Genomic DNA, 21,024 nt, shown 5'->3' on the forward strand with positions numbered 1-21,024 from the left:
TCAGAAAGAAGCAGTGGTTAATTGTTGAACTACAATGATGGGAAGCTGCATGCTCCTCTGGCAAAAGCTTTTCTGAGCCCACCCAGCTTTCTAACTTATGTGTGAGGTGCCTCGCACATAATTTACTGTCCACGTCCAAAGACTTACAGGATGATAGTTCTTGGGGTCAGATCTTGAATATTTCTTATAAATAGGCCCCACAATTGCTATCAACTACTCAATAGGAAATTTTCCAGTTATATGCAGAAGTGTGAATAAAGGCAATCCTGTGCATGTTTAGACAGAAAATAACCCCTGCAACTTCCAGCAGGCCCCAGCCAGGGCTGTAGGGCTTTTTTCTGTCTAAACATGCATAGGATTGTGCCCTAAGGCAGCTGGGGCCGGGATCCACCAATCAGCACAATTGATCACAAGATAGGGAGGAATTCCATTAATCCCATTGCCCCCTTTTAACTTCCTTAACAAAAGTGCTCTCTTCTCACAGATAACTGGAGCCCAGTGTGGCAGAACTAAATCATCCAAAGGCAATGGTGAAAGTCTAACTGCTGCATCTTAAAAGACAGAGCCGAAATGCCTCTCCCGTTCAGACATCGGGATAACAGTATCAAGGCATGGGTCTCCAGTGTGCCTTGAAGATGAAATAAGGCACCAAAATGTAGCCTATCATTATGTGAGAGGCACAGAGCCAGCTAGGACCATTGTGTCAAAGTACTCATGTTCTTTCTTGTAATAAGCTTTTTATAATATTTACATTAGGCCAAATAGTAATGAGGTAAAGGAACTACATTGCAGGCCTTAAGAATTTTGTGCCAATTAATTAACTAATTAATTAATTAATTTCCTTTTAATTTAATTTCCTTTTTAATTTGTCTACAATCAATATCAAGCCAAGGATTAGAGTTCCTTGGCCCCAGCTTCCTCGAGTAAGCTTCCCGACATAAAAGGGGTTGCATTACTGAGATTATCTGAATGTAGCAGTCGAGGGCCACTGCCATATCTCTTGAATTAGATAGAATATTTCTCAATGCCAATAGTCAATCAAAAGGCAGTAAACAATCCAAATCTTCTAAGATTACATTTGCCCATTTAATGAGATATTTGGTAGTCAGGCAGTGAAAATACTACTAGGTTAATTTCAGCCATTGCCTCCTGTGCTGGATGGGGTTACACTCCCCCTGAAAACTGAGGCTCATAGTTTAGACGTACTCTTGGATTCAGCCCTGAACCTGGATGTCCAGGTTTTAGCAGTGGCCAGGAGCGCATTTGGCAGTTGAGGTTAGTGTGCCAACTGGGCCCATTCCTAGAGATGTCTGATCTGGCCATGGTCACGCATGCCTTTAGATCCTCTTTGGACTACTGTAACACGCTCTGTGTGGGGCTGTCTGTGAAAACTGTTCGGAAACTTCAGTTGGTCCAGACTGTTGACTGGGGCCAGTTCAGGGAGCATGCTGCCAGTCTGTTTCTAGGCGCAACTGAAAGTGCTGGTCATGACCTATAAATCCCTAAACAGCTTGGGACCTGGCTCCCTGAAAGACCATCTTCCCCCATATGAGCCTGCCCAGGCTTTAAGACTTCAGGGGAGGTCCTTCATTCAACACCATCACCTTCAGAAACATGTTTGGTGGTATGTGTGAGAGAGAGCTTTCTTGGTGGCCACTCCCAGGCTATGGAACTCCTTGCCAAGAGAGACTAGGCTGGCTTCCTTTCTACTGTCCTGCCAGCAGGCAAGATTTTGTTCAAGCAGGCCTTTGGCATTTAAGCAGGTCTGTTGGGTTGGGAGCTGTTATTGTTGCATTTTTAACTGTGCTTCAGGGCGAAATCCTATGGGGATAGTCAGCTGCCTCCAAACTCGGAGGTGGCCGACTATCCAATGCAGGGTGGGAAGAGCATGGAGGGGATCCTCTCCTCTGCACTCCGGCCACCCTGCATTTGTGGCTAGACAGCCAATTTCAACTGTTTAGCCAGGGCACGTTGGAGCGGGGGCAGGGAGGCTGGACGGCACATTGGAAGCATCCTACCAGTGCTTCCATGGTCCCCTCCCTGCCCCCAGGAACACCCCCTTTTCACCCACTCCATGCTGCCCTTACAAGCGCAGAGCTGGGGGATGACCCATGCTGCCTACAAGGCGGCGGGGGAGGGAGTGGGGAGTCAGATTTCTGGGAACCGAGCTTGGAGTGCTGGCTCTGAGCTTGGCTCCCAGAAACAGAAAAATCCTATGGCTGTCTAGATGCAGTCTAGTGGCCATAGGATTGTGCCCTTAATGTATTTGTTTTATTATTGTTTTAATCAAACACTATTGTTTTATTTACCCATGATTGCAGGCTGCCTTGAGTTCCATTTTCTTGGTAGAAAGGCAGGATACAAATCAAATCAATAAATACTTTGAGATTGCTTAGAGGTTGGAAGACTGGCCCTTGAGGCTTTTGTATTCGTTTTTGTTATGCACAGTCAGGGCCACGATTACTTGTGCCTCCTCCTCCCCAGGAGGGATCTCTCACAGGTAAGAGCAAGTAAGAACAAATGGAACCTCCGCAGCAGTATTCACAAATGGACACAGAAGCCCAACACCAAAATATTAATAATAATCGACTTCCCTCCTGTATAATTTAGTTCCAATCTATCAACTGCCTCTGGGCCTCCAGACATCTGGAATTCACAACCTAATAGCAGTTTCAGGCGCTATTTGGCTGTCGCTTAACTCTCTGCCTCAGTCATATTGGGATCATGCTAGTTGTGCATCCCTGACTGTCTTCCTCTCATCCAACCATGGGCTGTTCTATTTGGTTGCTTAAATATGTGAAGCAGCTTTCAAAGCTTCAAATGAAGACTGCAGCAACAGCAGCAACAAGAACAACAAGAGCCAGTGTGGTGTAGTGGTGAGAGTGCTGGACTGGGAGCCAGGAGATCCGGGTTCTAGTCCCCACTCGGCCATGGAAGCTCCCTGGGTGACTTTGGGCCCGTCACAGACTCTCAGCCCAACCTACCTCAGGGGGTTGTTGTTGTGAGGATAGAAAGGAGAGGAGGAGGATAATGTAAACCGCCTTGGGTTCCTTGCAAGAGGAAAAATGGCAGGGTGTAAATGCAATGAATAAATAAATAAATAATAAATAACAACAACAACAACAGTAACAAAAATTCCAGTGACTCCCACACAGCTGAAATAGCCAAGGCAGATAAGAGAGACAAAACCTTGGCAAACTCTTTAAATCCTTAAAAAGGCAAGGCTTCTCCACTTCCTGAATACAACAGCCTGTGAAAATTAGCTCCAAGTGAGGAACAATTAAACTATAAAAATAAGAGTAAAGAACAAAGGACAATCAAAAAGGATAATAAAAGTTTATAAAGTTTAAAAGGCTATAGAGCTCAGGGAGATACAACAACAACAACAACAACAACAACTGCCTTTTTGCCCCTCGTCTGATCATCATAATCATCACAGTGACTAATGAAGAATAATTCTTCACACTTACGAAGCAGATTACCTCACAGTAAAACACTTTACCAATATTGTGTTACCCTCATGATTCTGCCAGGGAGCAGAGAAATTGCTGTCTTTGTCTGTAAGAGAGAACAGCAACAGAATTAGGGAATCGTTCCAAAGAAATTTGGGCCAACCTTGGAAAATAATGCTTTAACATTTCACAACAGAGAGACCAAGGAAGGTTGTAAGGGTGTTTCCATTTCAAGCTACCATTGCTGGTTTCACACTGTGATTGCTGCTAGTCTTTGGGAGTAACAAATTCTAGGATCGACACGTTCCCTGTGTGATTTGTGGATGTCAGCCATGCTGTTTCAGATGTGCTGAAGTTTTACCTAAAACAGCAGAGGGAACGTTTTCACTACGAGGGCTCTTGGGTAAGCTTCTGGGGGCTGCATGACAATGGTAAACAGGGCAAAGGCTATCCCATTCTCACTCTTCCATCCAAATACTCCTCCCATTCTCACACATTCATGCATGCATACATACATACACATGCACACACACAGAGAGATGCCCCACACACCTACACACACATAGAAATTAGGTTTTTAAAGAAGCCTCCTATTGGAGCCAATGGGAGGCTTTTTGAAGCCTAATTACTGCGCAGAGGGCCAATTTGTGAGGGGGCACAGTGTATGGGGAGGGCCAGGCCTTCCCTCCCCAGCTATGCCCCCACTAATTTTCCACACATTGCAATGAGGTTTGAAAAAAGCATCCCATTTGCACCAATGGGAGGCTTCTTGGGGGCAGGGCTAAAGAGGGGACCCTGGGCTGCACCAGGAGGTCGTATGGCCGCATCTGGGCCATTGGTTTCCCAGCCCTGATTGAAAAACTCGCCTCCTGCTACATGAGGCTGACCAAATACTGTGTTCATCATCAGAGGCTCGCCTCTACATCCCCTTATCATCTAAAATTAGGTGGCTGGGGACTGGGCCTTCGCAGTCATGGCATCCCAGTTATGGAATGCCTGCTCCAAGGAGGCTCACCTGTGATACCATTTCAGCGCAAGTTGAGAACGGTTTTTTTGAAAAAAAAATTGCTCAGGCATTACAGTATGTTGTGTGAGCGGGTTTTAATGCTATTTGTTTTTGCCCTGCTGTATTTTTACACTGAGTTTTTATGTCGCTGCATTTGCCCTGCCTTCTATTTTAAATTCTGGTTTGTTTTACTCTGTACCCTGCCCTGATAATTTGTTTCTAAAGAGCAACCTAAACTTATTTTTAAAGGCACTATCCTATGCATGTTTAGACAGAAAAAAGTCCTACAACTCCCAACATTCCATAGGCAGCAGGATTGCACCCTAAATAAAATTATCATTTCCCTACCAAAAAACAAACGTTTTGTGTTGCACACTATTCAAGAACATGGTCAATTATTGGGTTTTGGACTTTTGATGACCTAGGGTTAGTTACATCTGATTTCGTATGAACTGATAAGGCAATTGTACAAGGCAACTTGAATCATGTACGTTTTTGAATAAAGTTACGGCCTCAGCATCAGACAATGCTCACATCTTATTAAACTACAGGAAGTCAAATGAGACGTGAAACTTTACTGTTCTTGTAAGGGGGAGAAAGGTGTAACCCCTTGATACACCTGACCCATATGGTAATTTTTCAATGATTCACCACTGGGTTTTCCACAGCTGATTCAAAACAATATCCTAAAGGCACAAGAACACACACACACAATCAGCTTTTGAACTGCAGTACTTTTTCTTTGCTAAAGTAGATGTAAACGTTTTGTTTTATCCTTTTATTTTAGCATATTGAATGCACTCTGCTATGACTGGAAGACTGCATGTGTTTAAACATGATACTAAGTACTGAAACCTTTCAGTACTAAAACCTTTATGCAGGATAGTAGGGTTATGATATTGGCATTTATGTCATTTAACACATCTCCTTCTCCCCATCTCACTCATATCGTGCATTGCTACAAAACATGTGACATGATGCATTTGTGCTGTAGGGTGGTCACTTATGCATTGCCAAAAAAGAGGAAACACATACCCCCCAAAAGAGGACAAAGGACAGAGATTTGCATAAGATCTGCATATTATAACGTATATGTATAAATGCACATTTAGAAATAATTCCTAGAGAAATCCAATACACTTCACCATAATGGTGAAGACCGTACCCAGGTGGCCTGTGTTCCTGTTCAGTCTGCGGTCCAGGTGTTTTATGTATGTATGTATGTATGTATGTATTACATTTCTATCCCGCCTTTTTTCCTCCTTAAGGATCCCAAGGCAGTGTACATAATCTTCCTCCTCCTCTATTTTATCCTCACAACAACAACCCTGTGAGGTGGGTTGGGCTGAGAGTCTGTGACTGGCCAGTCACCCAGTGAGCTTCCATGGCCGAGTGGGGACTAGATCCCAGATTTCTCAGCTCCCAGTCCAACACTCTAGCCACTACACCACACTGTTAACTGTGGATGGGCAACTTCGAGGCCCCTTCTGCTCTCCTGTCTTAGGCGTCTTTATCCATAAAGCAGATATTGCCTGGACAGGCCTTCAGCTAAAGGACAGTCCTCTGTAACGTAGGACAAATGGACACCCTATAAATGTGTGTTTAGTCTCTCTGCTTCAAAAATAACGATAAAGAAGTGGAGTGGCGGTGGAAAAGTATAAACTGTCACCAGTTCGGTAGCATTACACACATTACCATGGAAAGCTGGAGGAAGAGAGACAAGTCTGCTGTTTTGCTGGCAGCATAACATGTAGCTATGACCTAAGCTACTACATGTTACTCTCCAAGACTTCTCAGGTAATGTGACACAGTTAATAGATGGGTTGGTGGCGGCAGGTGCGGCAATAGCACAGGAGTTCAGTTTAGAATAAAACATGGCAAAACCCGAGGGCAGCAGCAAGCAACACATGACAGTCTCCCCAGGCATTATGGAACAGTTGTAAACAACTGGTGGCCCATGAGCCAAATTTGGCCAACAGAGGACCCTTAGCTGGACCATCATTCAGCTATGACAATGGTATTAAACCTCAGGCCCAGGGGCTACATCTGGCCCTCAGGGTTCCCCAGATGACTATGCCCCCATTCTCCTGCTGCCCCCAACCACTGTTTGGTGGTTCCTCAGCTTTTGTGCAGTTTTTTTCCCCCATTCTAAAATGCCTCTCCTAAGGCTTGGGTAGTCGCAGTAAGAGCTTTAAGCCAAAATATGCTGGTCGTTTGGCCTTACTCCTGGGGCTTTGACCTCACCCCCCACTGAAATCCAACTCCTGACAGTTTATCTGAAACTGAATGCAGCCACAGGGTGAAAGAGGTTCCACACCCTTGAGCTATGCCCTTCATGAAGCTAGGAGAGACCATTCTGCCCAGGGCCAGTCCTACTATGAAGCAAAGTGAACCACTCGCCTCAGGCAGCAGATTGCTGGGAGCGGCAGTATGGGTGCACTCCCCCAAGCCCGCACCTACCTAACCGAAAGCTGTGCAGGAGCAATCACAACAAGAGCCTGAAAAGCGGCACTGTCTGGAACCAGGCCAGGGCCTGCTTCAAACAGCTTTCTCTATGTTTGGATTGCATGAGGGCCTAAAGCACTTGGTTCCAGCTTCCACCACCGCCACTGGTGCCTCTACCACTTTCCAGGGCCCTCAATGTCTCTACTGCACTGCTGGGAGGGGAGAAAGAGGATGCGCAGAGCAAGCGGCCGCTACCCTGGCTGGCACACACCTCCCTCCTTTCATGGAGAGCCACTAAGCAGAGTGGTTGTTCTGTTGCTGCTGCAGTTGTGGGTTAGGCTGCCTGAACGTCCTTAACCTTGCACTTGAGGGAAAAGGCTTCTTTTTGGGTTTTGGTTTTGCTTCCTAGACTGTTATGATTTTGGGAGGCCCTCTAGCTTCAGGGTGAGCAATGGGGCAGGGACCGAGTCTCTATCATCTTTCCCTCTCTGTGTCTGGTAGAGATCAGGCTGAGGCAGACAGCATGTTGTTGTTGCTGTTGGTTTCTGGTCACTTTGCATATCTTAGTCTTTTGTTTCTTCTTCCAGGATAACATTGAGATGCTGCTGATTTGGCAAAGCTAAGTGATAACGCTTCCCTCAGGGGTCGCAAGCATTCACATGCAGGATCTTTGTATGCCCTTGTTCCAGAATCACCTCAAACTTGAGTCTCCCTGGCTTCATACTAAAGACCACTGAACATGTTATCCCTTAACTTCCTTTACTCATCTTGTTATATTCAAATTGTTTTAAAGAGGTAAAAAGATTGCAGTGTGTATGTGTGTCCTCCCTAAATTAGGGTTTTGGATTGCAGCCTTTCTGTGTTTTATCTGACTTCTTGACAACCATGCATATGGGTGCGACAATTCAATGAAAAGGTTGTTTAAATTTTGAATTATTAGTATGCATTCTAAGAGCTGGTGTTAGTTTTCAGGATTTACTGCACCATCACATTCACGTTTACGGAAGTAAGACATATGACGTTCAATGGGGCTTTACCTCTCCATAATTGTACATAGGACAGCAGCCTTAGCTGCCTCTCCAGGTTTTCTCACCTCCAAGTGAGGGAGTAGATGTATCTTGTTTCTAGTGCACATGTATGTAAACCTGTGCACAGAGTAATGCACCGTGCAATGCGGAGTTGGTCATTTTAAATGCTAGGGAGGCTTATTTTGAACTGTTATAAGATTATTATGTTTTTCAAGTACATTTATTTCATCTTATTACATTTATATTCCACCTTTCCTCCAGGAGGTAAAGTTGGTGTACCTGATCCATTTTTATCCTCAGAAAAACATTGTGAGGCAAGCTAGACTCCCATAGACCAGGCCACCCCACAGATGAATCCATGTAACCAGTACCTTAATGCCCTACAAGCAAACTGCACAAATAATATGCACCAGACAGAGGCAGGTATAAGGGTGGGCTGGTAACACCAGTATTGGCCATAGTATATACCAGAAGTGAAAAAAGACTGAAATGTACATCCCCAAACACCTAGAGATGCTTTCTGCAAACCCCTGGGGCAAACAACGCTCAGATCATCATTTCTAGCCAGGGGAGAGGCCAGCTAGCTAATAAGGATGGGAGGTGTATGGGATTTAGTTTCGGAAGAATGGCGAGGGTTCAAGAGTGAACTTACATAGAGTCATATGCGGTGTCTAGTGGCATATGTATACTTATTTGGTAGAGTGGTTGGCAACTGTTATGAATTTAGAGTTGGTTCACATAGCTTCAGCACAGTGAAGGTCGGTGCTTTGGGCTACTAACAAAAGTGAGATAATGCACAGCAGCTGTTTTGTACAGTGTTTACTTTTCTTATGATAAGAATGCTTGTCTGTTTGTCTTTCCTGCCAAGAAAGAAAGCCCCCCCCCTTGGTGAAGGGAGGGAGGTGTGTGTGGCTGAATTTACACATAGCATTTATACCGTTATCATACTGTTATCAGAACTATTGGTACACGTGACACCAGTGGGCACCAATAGGTATGAAAATGGCATGATAATAGTATAACCGCTGTGTGTAGATTCAGCCTGTGTGTTTTGTGACAGACTGTGACTCACTGAGATAAGCCCTATAAAATCCTGGCCAGATTGCCTGCTTCCTGTTCTCACCTGAGAGGGGAGGCCACCACCTGCTCAGGAAAACAGCCCTGGGATGACACCCCATTGCATCCAGGGAACCAATGTGACACCAACTGTGAAGATTATGACCTACCAGTTGAGGGGCGTGTGTGTAAGCTTTTCTTTGCTCTTATCATCGGCATCCATTTCCCATCAATAAACTACATCATTCTTTCACACAAGTGGACGTGAGTCATACTGGTACCTTTGAATCTGGTTTGTGTGGTTCTTGGCTGGATCAGGCCCCAGGTTTAAGACATGAGGATTTTTTCCTAATACTAATTGCTATGCCAGGGGCATCTGTGTGATTTCTTTTTCTTTTTTACTAAGATGGCCAGTGGGAGGGAAGGCTTAAACTTCCCCTACTCATATGCTGCGGTGTCATGGGCTATTGCCCATGACAGTGTGACCTCTGACACCTTTGTTATTTTTATTTATTTGTTTGTTACATTTATATCCTGCCTTTATGCCTCCAAGGAGCCCATGGCAGCCTACATAATCCTCCTTCCCTCCATTTTATCCCTACAACAACCATGTGAGGTAGATTAGGTTAAAGATGCCTAGATGTCCTATCCCTCCTACTTTTTATTTTATTTTTTTAAAAAAATAACAAAATCCTTACTGGCAGCTGGAAACACTTCAAATCAAAGTGAGGGCCTCCAGCAGCTTCCATCTTTTTTTCTCATGAATGCCTCTAGGCCCCATTGAGGCTCAGAGACAGACAGTTGTGCTGGTGCCCAGCAGAGTTTCTTAAACTGCCAAATGTGCCCACGGGCCCACAATGATTGCCTTGCCCTGGGCTACAGCATCCTCCCCCCACACTTATCCTTAATTAAAAAAGAAGACATGATTGCTAATCACACTGTTAGTGTCACGTGTAGTTCAGTTGTCATGAAGAGTCACAGCAGTGAGATAAACAAAGCATTTTTCATGCTGGGGATGATTAGGGAAGGGATGAGAAATAAAGCAGCCAGTTAAACTCTTGCCGAATCTGACAGAACACAGGTTACAGCTCATTATCGAGCCTACTCTGTGGCGGTGAAGGTGGCAAAGAGACAGTTCTTTTCCACCAGTACTGCATCTTCTCAGTGTCATCCAGCAGAGCTTTTCCGAGTTGTTTGTTGCCTGTTACATTCTGGGCCAGGGAGAGAGATTTTGGAACCCGCAGTAGCATGCTGTGACAAGTTTCCATGGCACTTTGAAGATAAAGTCGCTTGGATTCGTCATGAATTGGACACCACGATTAATGCAGTTCCATTGGTAGAGGTGTTCAGAGCACCGTCTGGTCCAGTTTTATTGGATGAGTTTCAGTTACTGAGGCCTGAGGATGCAGACAAGGTGCTTGGCCAAGTCCAGTCGACCACTTGTGTGCTTGAGCCTTGCCCTTCATGGCTTATTACATGAAACAAGGAGGGAGGGGATGTCTGGCTGGGTCCAGGAGGTTGTAAATTCCTCCTTGAGAGAGGGAGTGGTGCCCGCCTCTTTAAAATACGTAGTAATCAGACCACTCCTGAAAAAGCCTAACCTGGACCTGGAGGACATTAACAATTATAGGCTGGTGGCCAACATCCCCTTCCTGGGCAAGGTGATTGAGCGGGTGGTTTCAGGACAGCTCCAGGCAGTCTTGAATGAAGGATTATCTAGATCCATTTCAATCAGGCTTCTGGCCTGGTTTTGGAATGGAAACTGCCTTGGTCACCCTGTGGGATGACCTCTGCCGGAGAAGGAGAGGGGGAGCGCAACTCTGTTGATTCTCCTGGACTTCTCAGTGGCTTTTGATACCATCAACCATGGTATCCTTCTGGATAGGTTGTCTGGGTTGGTGTGCTGCAGTGGTTCCTCTCCTACTTGGATGGCCAATTCCAGAAGGCGGTGCTAGGGGATTATTGCTCTGTGCCATGGCTTGGGGCCAGGTTATCTGAAGGATCGCCTCCTCCCATATGTGCCTGCCCGGACCTTAAGATCATCCTCAGTGACCCTCCACCATGAGCCCCTGCCAAAGGAAGTGAGGCGGGTGGCTACTAGGAAGAGGGCCTTTTCTGCTGTGGCACCCCAGCTGTGGAATGAGCTCCCTAGTGAGGTTTACCTGGCACCTACATTGTATTTCTTCCAGCACCAGGTGAAGACCTTTTTCTTCTCCCAGGCATTTTAGCATTTTAGCTTCCTAGTCTTTTAGTTTTGGTGTTTTAAATCTGTATGATTAATCTCCCTATTGCTGCTAGACTTTATTCTGGTTGCATTGTTATATTGTGCTTTTAATGCTTTTATATTTTATATTGTTTTACCCTGCGCTCTTTGGATTTTATTTGTGTGAACCAATCAGACAGCTTTGGCTATTGGGCAGTATAGAAATAAATAAAATAAATAAAATATCCTTATATGTCAGTCTTTCCCAACTTGGCACTCTCCAGATGTGTTGGGTAAAAGCCATCATAATCCCCAGCCACCAGGACACATGGCCATGCTGCCTGAGGATGATGGGAGTTGTAGCTAGAGGGCACCAGGTTGGGGAAGGCTGATCTATGGAGTGGCCACATCTGGAATACTGTGTGCAGTTCTACTTACCCGCCCACCCACATCTCCAAAAGGACATGATATCCAATTTGTTTTGAAAAGAATTGAGGTTTTTTGCTTCCGTGAGTATTTCAGGCACACTGCGGTATCCTGGTAAAGTCTCAAGATTGACAGGAAAGCTTGCAATATCTGTTTGTTATTGTAAATGTAAATGTTACATATATAAGAACATAAGAAGGCCATGCTGGACCAGACCAAGGGTCCATCTTGTCCAGCAATTCTGTTCACACACTAGCCAACCAGCTGCCCACAGGAAACCCACAAGCAGGACATGACTGCAATGGCACCTTCCCGCCCATGTTCCCCAGTAACTGGTGTACATAGGCATACTGCCTCTTGTTGTTGTTGTTGTTCAGTCGTTCAGTTGTGTCCGACTCTTCGTGACCCCATGGACCATAGCATGCCTGGCCTTCCTGTCCTGCGCTCTCTCCCGGAGCGTGCTCAAGTTCATATTCATTGCATCAGTGATGCTATCTAGCCATCTCATCCTCTGCCGTCCACTTCTCCTTTTGCCTTCAGTCTTTCCCAGCATCAGGGTCTTTTCCAGGGAGTTTTCTCTTCGCATTAAGTGGCCAAAATATTTGAGCTTCAGCTTCAGTATCTGTCCTTCCAATGTGCACTCAGGGTTGATTTCCTTTAGGATGAACTGATTGGACCTCCTTGCAGTCCAGGGGACTTGTCAGAGTCTTCTCCAGCACCACAGTTCGAAAGCATCAATTCTTCGGCGCTCAGCTTTCCTTATAGTCCAGCTCTCACAGCCATACATTACTACTGGGAAAACCATAGCTTTGATTAGACGGACCTTTGTCGGCAAGGTGATGTCTCTGCTTCTTACTATGCTGTCTAGGTGTGCCATAGCTTTCCTCCCAAGGAGCAAGCGTCTTTTAATTTCTTGGCTACAGTCACCGTCTGCGGTGATCTTGGAGCCCAAGAAAATAAAATCTGTCACAGCTTCCATTTCTTCCCCTTCTATACGCCAGGAAGTGATGGGGCCAGATGCCATGATCTTCGTTTTTTTAATGTTGAGTTTCAAACCAGCTTTTGCACTCTCCTCTTTCACCCTCAACAAGAGGCTCTTTAGATCCTCTTCGCTTTCTGCCATTAGGGTGGTATCATCTGCATATCGGAGGTTGTTGATAATTCTCCCGGCAATCTTAATTCCGACCTCTGATTCATCCAACCCGGCGTTTCTCATGATGTACTCTGCATATAAGTGAAATAAGCAGGGCGACAATATACAGCCTTGTTGTACTCCTTTCCCAGTTTTGAACCACTTGGTTGTTCCATGTCTGGTTCTTACTGTTGCTTCTTGACCCTCGTACAGGTTTCTCAGGAGACAGGTAAGGTGGTCTGGTACTCCCATCACTTTCAGAATTTGCCACAGTTTGTTGTGATCCACACAATCAAAGGCTTTAGCGTAGTCAATGAAGCAGAAATAGGCGTTTTTCTGGAATTCTCTTGCTTTCTCCATGATCCAGCGAACACTGGCGATTTGATCTCTTGTTCCTCTGCCTCTTCAAAACCCAGCTTGTACTTCCAGTAGTTCTCGGTTCACATACTGCTAAAGCCTAGCTTGTAGGATTTTGAGCATCACCTTGCTGGCATGTGAAATGAGCGCAATTGTACGGTAGTTTGAACACTCTTTGGCATTGCCCTTCTTTGGAATTGGAATGTAAACTGACCTTTTCCAGTCTTGCGGCCACTGTTGAGTGTTCCAAATTTGTTGGCATATTGAGTGCAGCACTTTAACAGCATCATCTTTTAGGATTTTAAATAGCTCAGCTGGAATACTGTCATCTCCGCTAGCTTTGTTTTTAGTAATGCTTCCTAAGGCCCACTTGACTTCACTCTCGAGGATGTCCGGCTCAAGTTCAGTGACCGCACTATCATGGCTATCAGGGGCATTCAGATCTTTCCTGTATAGCTCTTCTGTGTATTCTTTCCACCTTTTCTTAATCTCATCTGCTTCTGTTATGTCCCTGCTTTCTTTGTCCTTTATCATGCCCTTCTTTGCACAAAACGTTCCCTTGAGATCTCCGATTTTCTTGAAGAGATCTCTAGTCTTTCCCATTCTATTGTTTTCCTCGATTTCTTTGCATTGTTCATTTAAGAAGGTCTTCTTGTCTCTCCTTGCTATTCTCTGGAACTCTGCATTCAGTTGGATATATCTTCCCCTGTCTCCCTTGCTTTTTGCTTCCCTTCTTTCTTCAGCTACTTGTAAAGCCTCATCAGACAGCCACTTGGCTTTCTTGCATTTCTTTTTTTTGGGGATGGATTTCGTTGCTGCCTCCTGAACAATGTTACGGACCTCCGTCCATAGTTCCTCAGGCACTCTGTCTATCAGGTCTCATCCCTGAAATCTATTCCTCACCTCCACTGTATATTCATAAGGGATATGATTTAGGTCATACCTGAATGATTTAGTGGTTTTCCCTACATTCTTCAATTTAAGCCGAAATTTTGCAAGAAGAAGCTCATGATCTGAGCCACAGTCAGCTCCAGGTCTTGTTTTTACTGTCTGTATAGAGCTTCTCCATCTTTGGCTGCAAAGGACATAATCAATCTGATTTCAATATTGACCATCTGGTGATGTTCATGTGTAGAGTCGCCTCTTGTGCTGTTGGAAAAGAGTGTTTGCTATGATCAGCATGTTCTCTTGGCAAAACTCTATTAGCTTTTGTCCTGCTTAATTTTGTACACCAAGGCCATGCTTGCCTGTTATCCCGGTGATTTCTTGACTTCCTACTTTAGCATTCCAATCCCCTATGATGAAGAGGACATCTTTTTTTGGTGTTAGTTCTAGAAGGTGTTGTAGGTCTTCATAGAACCGATCAACCCCAGCTTCTTCAGCATCAGTGGTTGGGGCATAGACTTGAATTACTGTGATGTTGAATGGTTTGCCTTGGATTCGTACTGAGCTCATTCTATCGTTTTTGAGATCGTACCCCAGTACTGCTTTTCCCACCCTTTTGTTGACTATGAGTGCTACTCCATTTCTTCTATGGGATTCTTGCCCACAGTAGTAGATATGATGGTCACCTGAATTAAATTCGCCCATGCTTGTCCATTTTAGTTTGCTGATTCCCAAGATGTCGATGTTCAGTCTTGCCATCTCATGTTTGACCACCTCCAGCTTACCTTGATTCATTGATCTGACATTCCAGGTTCCTAAACAATATTGTTCTTTACAGCATCGGATTTTCTTTTCACCACCAGACACATCCACAGCTGAGTGTCCTTTCGGCTTTGGCCCAGCCGCTTCACTCTTTCTGGCGCTACTTGGAAATACCCTCTGCTCTTCCTCAGTAGTATATTGGACACTTTCCGACCTGAGGGGCTCATCTTCCGGCGTCATCTCTTTTAGCCTTGTGCTACATTCCATGGGGTTTTCTTGGCAAGAATACTGGAGTGGGTTGCCATTTCCTTCTCCAGTGGACCACATTTTGTCAGAACTCTCCACCATGACCTGTCCGTCTATTGCAGCCCTGCACGGCATACCTTATGGCTTCACTGAGTTACGCAAGCCCCTTCGCCACAACAAGGCAGTGATCCATGAAGGGGATACTGCCTCTACATGAATATAATTATACAACAATTTATTCAGTATTGTTCAACAGCAAAATTGGTTGTTAAGAAATGACTAGAGGTCAATTGTTCTTTTGTTTTGCAGGCACAGCAGGTGGCATCAGCTCTTGCAATGCCTACTTCTTGGACCACTGGACCTGTCCTCATAGAATCATAGGGTTGGAAGGGGCCTACAAGACCATCGAGTCCAACACCCCGCTCAATGCAGGAAGCCTGATTCCCATCCAAGTACTAACCAGGGTTGACCCTGCAGAGCTTTCCCTCATGCATGCACCTTTCAAAACTGAAGAAGACGCTGCAAGTGTCACTGTGATAGCAGTGTCTTTTCTGTCTGGGATCATGGGTATGGAAATACAGCTTCGATTATTCCCAGTGGCAAATGACACCACCATTGCTCTACCTTTCACGTTGAGTTCAAAACGCATTTCCTAGTGGCCAGGCAAGTTTTACTTTGGACCATGGAGGTGTTCCAGCCCAGCTTGCCAGAACTCTGAGCTGGTGGTAATAGTCAAGCGGTAAATAACAAAATGGCAGAGAGCCACCCTACTGCAACACCCAAATGCCATGGCCTCCAGCCCTGGAAGAGATCCAGTCCAAACTACCAGGAACTGAGCTACTGTTAGTTAAAACACTGCAATAATGACAGTAAGAGAGCCAGTCTGTTCACTTTAACAACCAAAGTACTAGTACTATGGAGATCGGGGCAGGAAACTTGTAGGCCCCAAAACTGGAGGGCCACAAGTCCCATCAGCCCTAGCCAGCACGGCCAATGGTGAGGGATCATGGGAGTTGCAGGCCAAAATGTCTGGAGAGCCACAAGTTGCCCACCCCTGATCCAGGTGGTTAAAGACTAAACAAAGGGATTCAGGCAAAGTTTAACCAAAGGAGAACTAGCCAAATTCCTGGGGGATACAGTGACATGTGGGGTATAAATTACCATGTTTCTGTACCTAGATCAAGAACAGATGACCTTTCAAGGACATAAGAACATAAGAAGAGCCAAGGGTCCATCTAATCCAGCATTCTGTTCAAACAGTGGCCAACCAGCTGTTGACCAGGAACCCACAAGCAGGGCATGAGCATAACAGCACCCTCCCACCCATGTTCCCCAGCAGCTGATGTACATAGGCTCACTGCCTCTGGTTCTAGAGGTACACATATATACATAGCCATCAAGGTTAGTAGCCATTGATTGCCTTTTCCTCCAGGAACTTGTCCAACCCCCTTTAAAGCCATCCAAATTAGTGGCCATTGCTACATCTTGTGGTAGAGAATTCTATAGTTTGACCATGCACTGTGTGAAGAAATACTTCCTTTTATCTGTCCTGAATCTCCCACCAATAAGCTTCATGGGATGACCCTGGGTTCTAGTATTATGAGAGGAGAAAAATGTCTCCCTATCCACTTTCTCCACACTGCATAATTTTGTACATCTCTATCATGTCTCCTCTTACCCCCCTTTTTCCCCCTAAGCTAAACAATCCCAGCTGTAGTAACCTTCCCTCACAGGGGAGATGCTCCAGCTCCTTGATCATTTTAGTTGCCCTTTTCTGCACTTTTTTATTTTTATTTATTTATTATTAAATGTATTAATCGCCCATCTGGCTGGTCACCCAGCCACTCTGGGCGATGTACAACACACCATAAAATAATTTAAAACAATAAAATTCTACCATAATTTTTTTTTTAAAATACCCTAACCCACCCCAAATGCCTGCCTGAACAACCACGTTTTTAATGCACGATGGAAGCTCATTAAAGAGGGGGCATGATGGAGTTCCCTAGGGAGGGAGTTCCACAGAGTGGGGGCCACCACAGAAAAGGCCCTCTCCCTCGTCCCCACCAGTCTAGCTGTCCTGGCTGATGGGACAGAGAGAGGGCCATCTGAGGCTGATCTTGTTAAGCGGCCTGTCTGGCGCTGCTGGAGGCGCTCCTTAAGATAGGCTGGGCCGGAACCATATAGGGTTTTAAAGGTCAAAACCAACACCTTGAATTTGGCCCGGAAAACAACTGGTAACCAGTGCAACTCCTTCAGCACTGGAGTGATGTGATCTCGCCGGCGGCTGCCTTTAATCAGGCCAGCCGCCGCGTTCTGTACCAGCTGCAGCTTCCGAACCGTCTTCAAGGGTAACCCCACGTAGAGCACATTACAGTAGTCTAAACGAGAGGAGACCAGGGCATGTACTACCGATGGGAGCAGATGGTCGGGAAGGAAGGGGCGCAGCCGCTGTATCAGATGGAGTTGATACAGCGCTGTCCGGCTCACAGCTGACACCGGAGCCTCCATGGACAGCTGGGAGTCCAAAATGACCCCCAGGCTGCGGACCTGGTCTTTCAAGGGTAGCCGTACCCCATTCAACACCAGGTCAACATCCCTCAGCCTCCTCTTGTCTCCCACCAAAAGTACCTCGGTCTTGTCAGGGTTCAGCTCCAGCTTATTCCTCCCCATCCAGCCACTCACCGTCTCCAGACATTTGGACAGGGATTCTACGGCCAACCTTGGTGAAGATTTGAATGAGAGGTAGAGCTGCGTGTCATCCGCATATTGATGACACTGCACCCCAAACCTCCTGATGATAGCCCCCAGCAGCTTCACATAGATGTTAAATAGCATCGGGGAGAGGATGGAACCCTGTGGCACCCCACAAGTAAGTAGCCACGGGTCCGAAACCTCCTCTCCCAGTGCTACTCTCTGGTACCTGCCAGAGAGGAAGGACCAGAACCACCGTAATACGGTTTCTCCAATGCCCAACCCCTCCAGGCGGTCCAGGAGGATACCGTGGTCAACGGTATCAAAAGCCGCTGAGAGGTCGAGGAGAACAAGGAAGGAGCATTCACCCCTATCCAGAGCCCTCCTCATATCATCCACCAAGGCAACCAAGGCCGTTTCTGTCCCATGCCCAGGCCTGAAGCCCGACTGAAATGGGTCTAGATAATCAGTTTCTTCCAAGTGTGCCTTCAACTGCACCGCCACCACCCGCTCAATCACCTTGCCCAAAAATGGCAGATTTGAGGCTGGGCAAAAGTTGTTCAGAACTTGAGGATCCAAGGAGGGCTTCTTTAAGAGCGGTCTTATCACTGCCTCCTTGAGGGCTGATGGCATCACTCCCTCCTCAAGGGAGGCATTCACCACCACCTTGATCCCCTCTTTTTCCAGCTCTACAATATCTTTTCTTAGGTGTGGTGACCAGAACTGTACACAGTATTCCAAGTATGGTCACACCATAGATTTGTACAAAGGCAGTATGATATTGGCAGTTTAATTCTCAGTTCCTTTTCTAAATATACCTGACGTGGAGTTTGCCTTTTTTTATAACAGCTGCACACTGGGTTGAGATTTTCATCAAGCTGTCCTCCACAACCCCAAGTTCTCTTTATTGGTTGGTCACCGCTAGCTCAGCTCCCATCAGGTTATACTTGAAGTTGGGATTTTTTGCCCCAACGTGCATCACTTTACATTTGCTTACACTGAACTGCATTTGCCATTTGGATGCCCATTGTCCCAGTTTGGAGAGATCCTTTAGGAGCTCCTCACAATCCCTTTTTGTTTTGACCACCCTAAATAATTTGGTGTCATCGGCAAACTTGGCCACTTCACTGCTCACTCCTAGTTCCAGATCATTTATGAACAAGTTGAAAAACATTGGTCCCCAATACAGATCCCTTTGAGACTCCGCTATTTACTTCCCTCCATTGGGAGAATTTACCATTTATTCCTACTCTCTGCTTTCTGTTCTTTAACCAGTTATTGTTCCATAAGAGGACCTCTCCTCTTATTTCATGACTCCTAAGTTTGCTCAGGAGTCTTTGGTGAGTGACTTTGTCAAAGGCCTTTTGGAAGTCCAAATAGACAATGTCTACTGGATCACCCCTGTCTAAATGTCAATTTATACCCTCAACGAACTCTAAAAGGTTGATGAGACAGGACTTACCTTTGCAGAAACTGTGTTGATTCTTATTCAGCAGGGCTTGTCCTTCTATATGCTTATTAATTTGATCTTTAATAATGCTTTCAACCAATTTACCCGGAATGGAAGATAAGCTAACCAGCCTGAAATTACCTGGATCCCCCCTGGAACCCTTTTTGAACGATGGTGTCACATTGGCCATCTTCCAGTCCTCTGGTATAGAGGCTGATCCTGCATATTTTGGTTAGAAGATCAGCAATTTCATATTTGAGTTCTTTGAGAACTCTAGGATGGATACCATCTGGGCCCAGTGATTTATTTGCTTTCAATTTATCAATAACGTTGAGAACTTCATCTTTTGTCACCACTATTTGACTCAGCTCCTCAGACTCCCTTCCTGAAAACATCAGGCACAGGTATCTGTCCTATATCTTCTGCAGTGATGAAGACCGATGAAAAGAATTCATTCAGCTTCTCTGCAATCTCCTTATCCTCCTTCAGTACTCCTGTAACTCCATTATCATCCAGTGGTCCAACTGCCTCCCTAGCTGGTTTTCAGCTTCTGATATATTTAAAAAATTCTTTATTGTTGGCCTTGATATTATTAGCGACATGCTCTTCAAAATGCTTTTTTGCATCCCTTATTGTCTGCTTTGCTTGCATCGCCTTTGTGCAAGCTTCTACTTCATAACAAAAATAAATATATCCCAAACTCATAGGTGAGAACTTGGAAAACAACTAACTCATTGTTAGAGAAATTTCTGTTTTGTGGAAAACATATCAGCAGTTCAAAAGAAATAATTTAAATATGACTGGGGAAATACAGGGACTTCAGGACCCAACATCGGTTGTCACAGGATGCAACATCTGTCCTCAGGAGGACAATGGCACCGGTCCTCATTGACATCTCTCTCTGCTCCATTTTGCTACAAGCTCAGTAATGCCATGTAGGTAAGATGCTTTAGGGTGCAATCCAATTGGGATTCCCATCAGCCTCCGGACTTAGAGGATGACAGGCATCCTATGCAGAGTGGGAGGAGCGCGGAGGCGATCTTCATCTCAGTGTTCCTCCTGCTCTGCATTTTTGCAAAACAGGCTTTTTCACCCATCTAGCTGGGGCTTATGCGAAAGATTTCTCATAAGGTGCCTCACTAGCCTCCCCCGCTCCCTGCCCACAGAATAGCCCCCTTTCCCTCCTCTCCGAGGTTGCTGGCATGGTCCAAGTGCTGTCTCCGACCTCATATCCAAGAATTCGAACTATCCTATGCCCCCCCCCCTTCATAAATGCTGTCTAGGGGCCATAGGATTGTTCTCCCTAACTTTAAAAAGGCAATTATCCTAGAACTAAACTAAAAATGCTTTCAAAATAGGTTTTGCTTGCAACTACTATGAATTCTTGTATGTTTAATGGTCTTATCATGAAATGTAAAAACTGCTTGAAATTTTAATGTAAAACATGAAAAACATGCCCAATCTCAGAGTCTTCTACATTAAAAAAAACCTCTCCGTGCTAATACCAGTAATGCTGTAAAGCTACATATTCCCTAGAATATGGCATAGGAGATGTTACCTGCTGATCCATGATCAAAGCTAAATACAAAAATCCTGTATCATTATATCCCTAGACAAGGAAAAATCTGTCACAGCTTGAAATTCTCATTGTAGCCATTCTAAGGGAGACAAACAGAAATGCATAGGATGTGGATATAATAGCCAGGGGTGTTGCAGGATGTCACAGAAAATATCAGTTTTGCAAATTGTACTTTCCTTTGGATCAATGCCACCCCAAATTCCCAGAAGCTTTGTGTGGTTTTACAGGAATCAACCTTTTCCCAAACTGTTGAGCCATCATTGAGACCCAATGTTCGTTTAAGGCAGGGTTATCTACTAATAT

The 21,024-nt window shown here is 45.3% G+C and overlaps 1 protein-coding gene across 1 annotated transcript in view; it reads right to left on the bottom strand.

Annotated features, from left to right (window-relative positions):
* Window positions 1-3,588, bottom strand: part of LOC146349456 (collagenase 3-like) — a 28,977-nt gene extending 25,389 nt beyond the window's left edge. The window contains exon 1 of the mRNA XM_084841629.1: window positions 3,483-3,588. The gene's annotated coding sequence lies outside the window, so the exon portion shown is untranslated. The remainder of the gene's footprint in view (window positions 1-3,482) is intronic.
* Between the last annotated feature and the right edge of the window lie 17,436 nt (window positions 3,589-21,024).

This window comes from Heloderma suspectum, chromosome 3, assembly GCF_057233095.1.
Source record: "Heloderma suspectum isolate Gila_16-S chromosome 3, 16-S_ref, whole genome shotgun sequence".
NCBI classification, from domain to species: Eukaryota; Metazoa; Chordata; class Lepidosauria; order Squamata; family Helodermatidae; genus Heloderma; species Heloderma suspectum.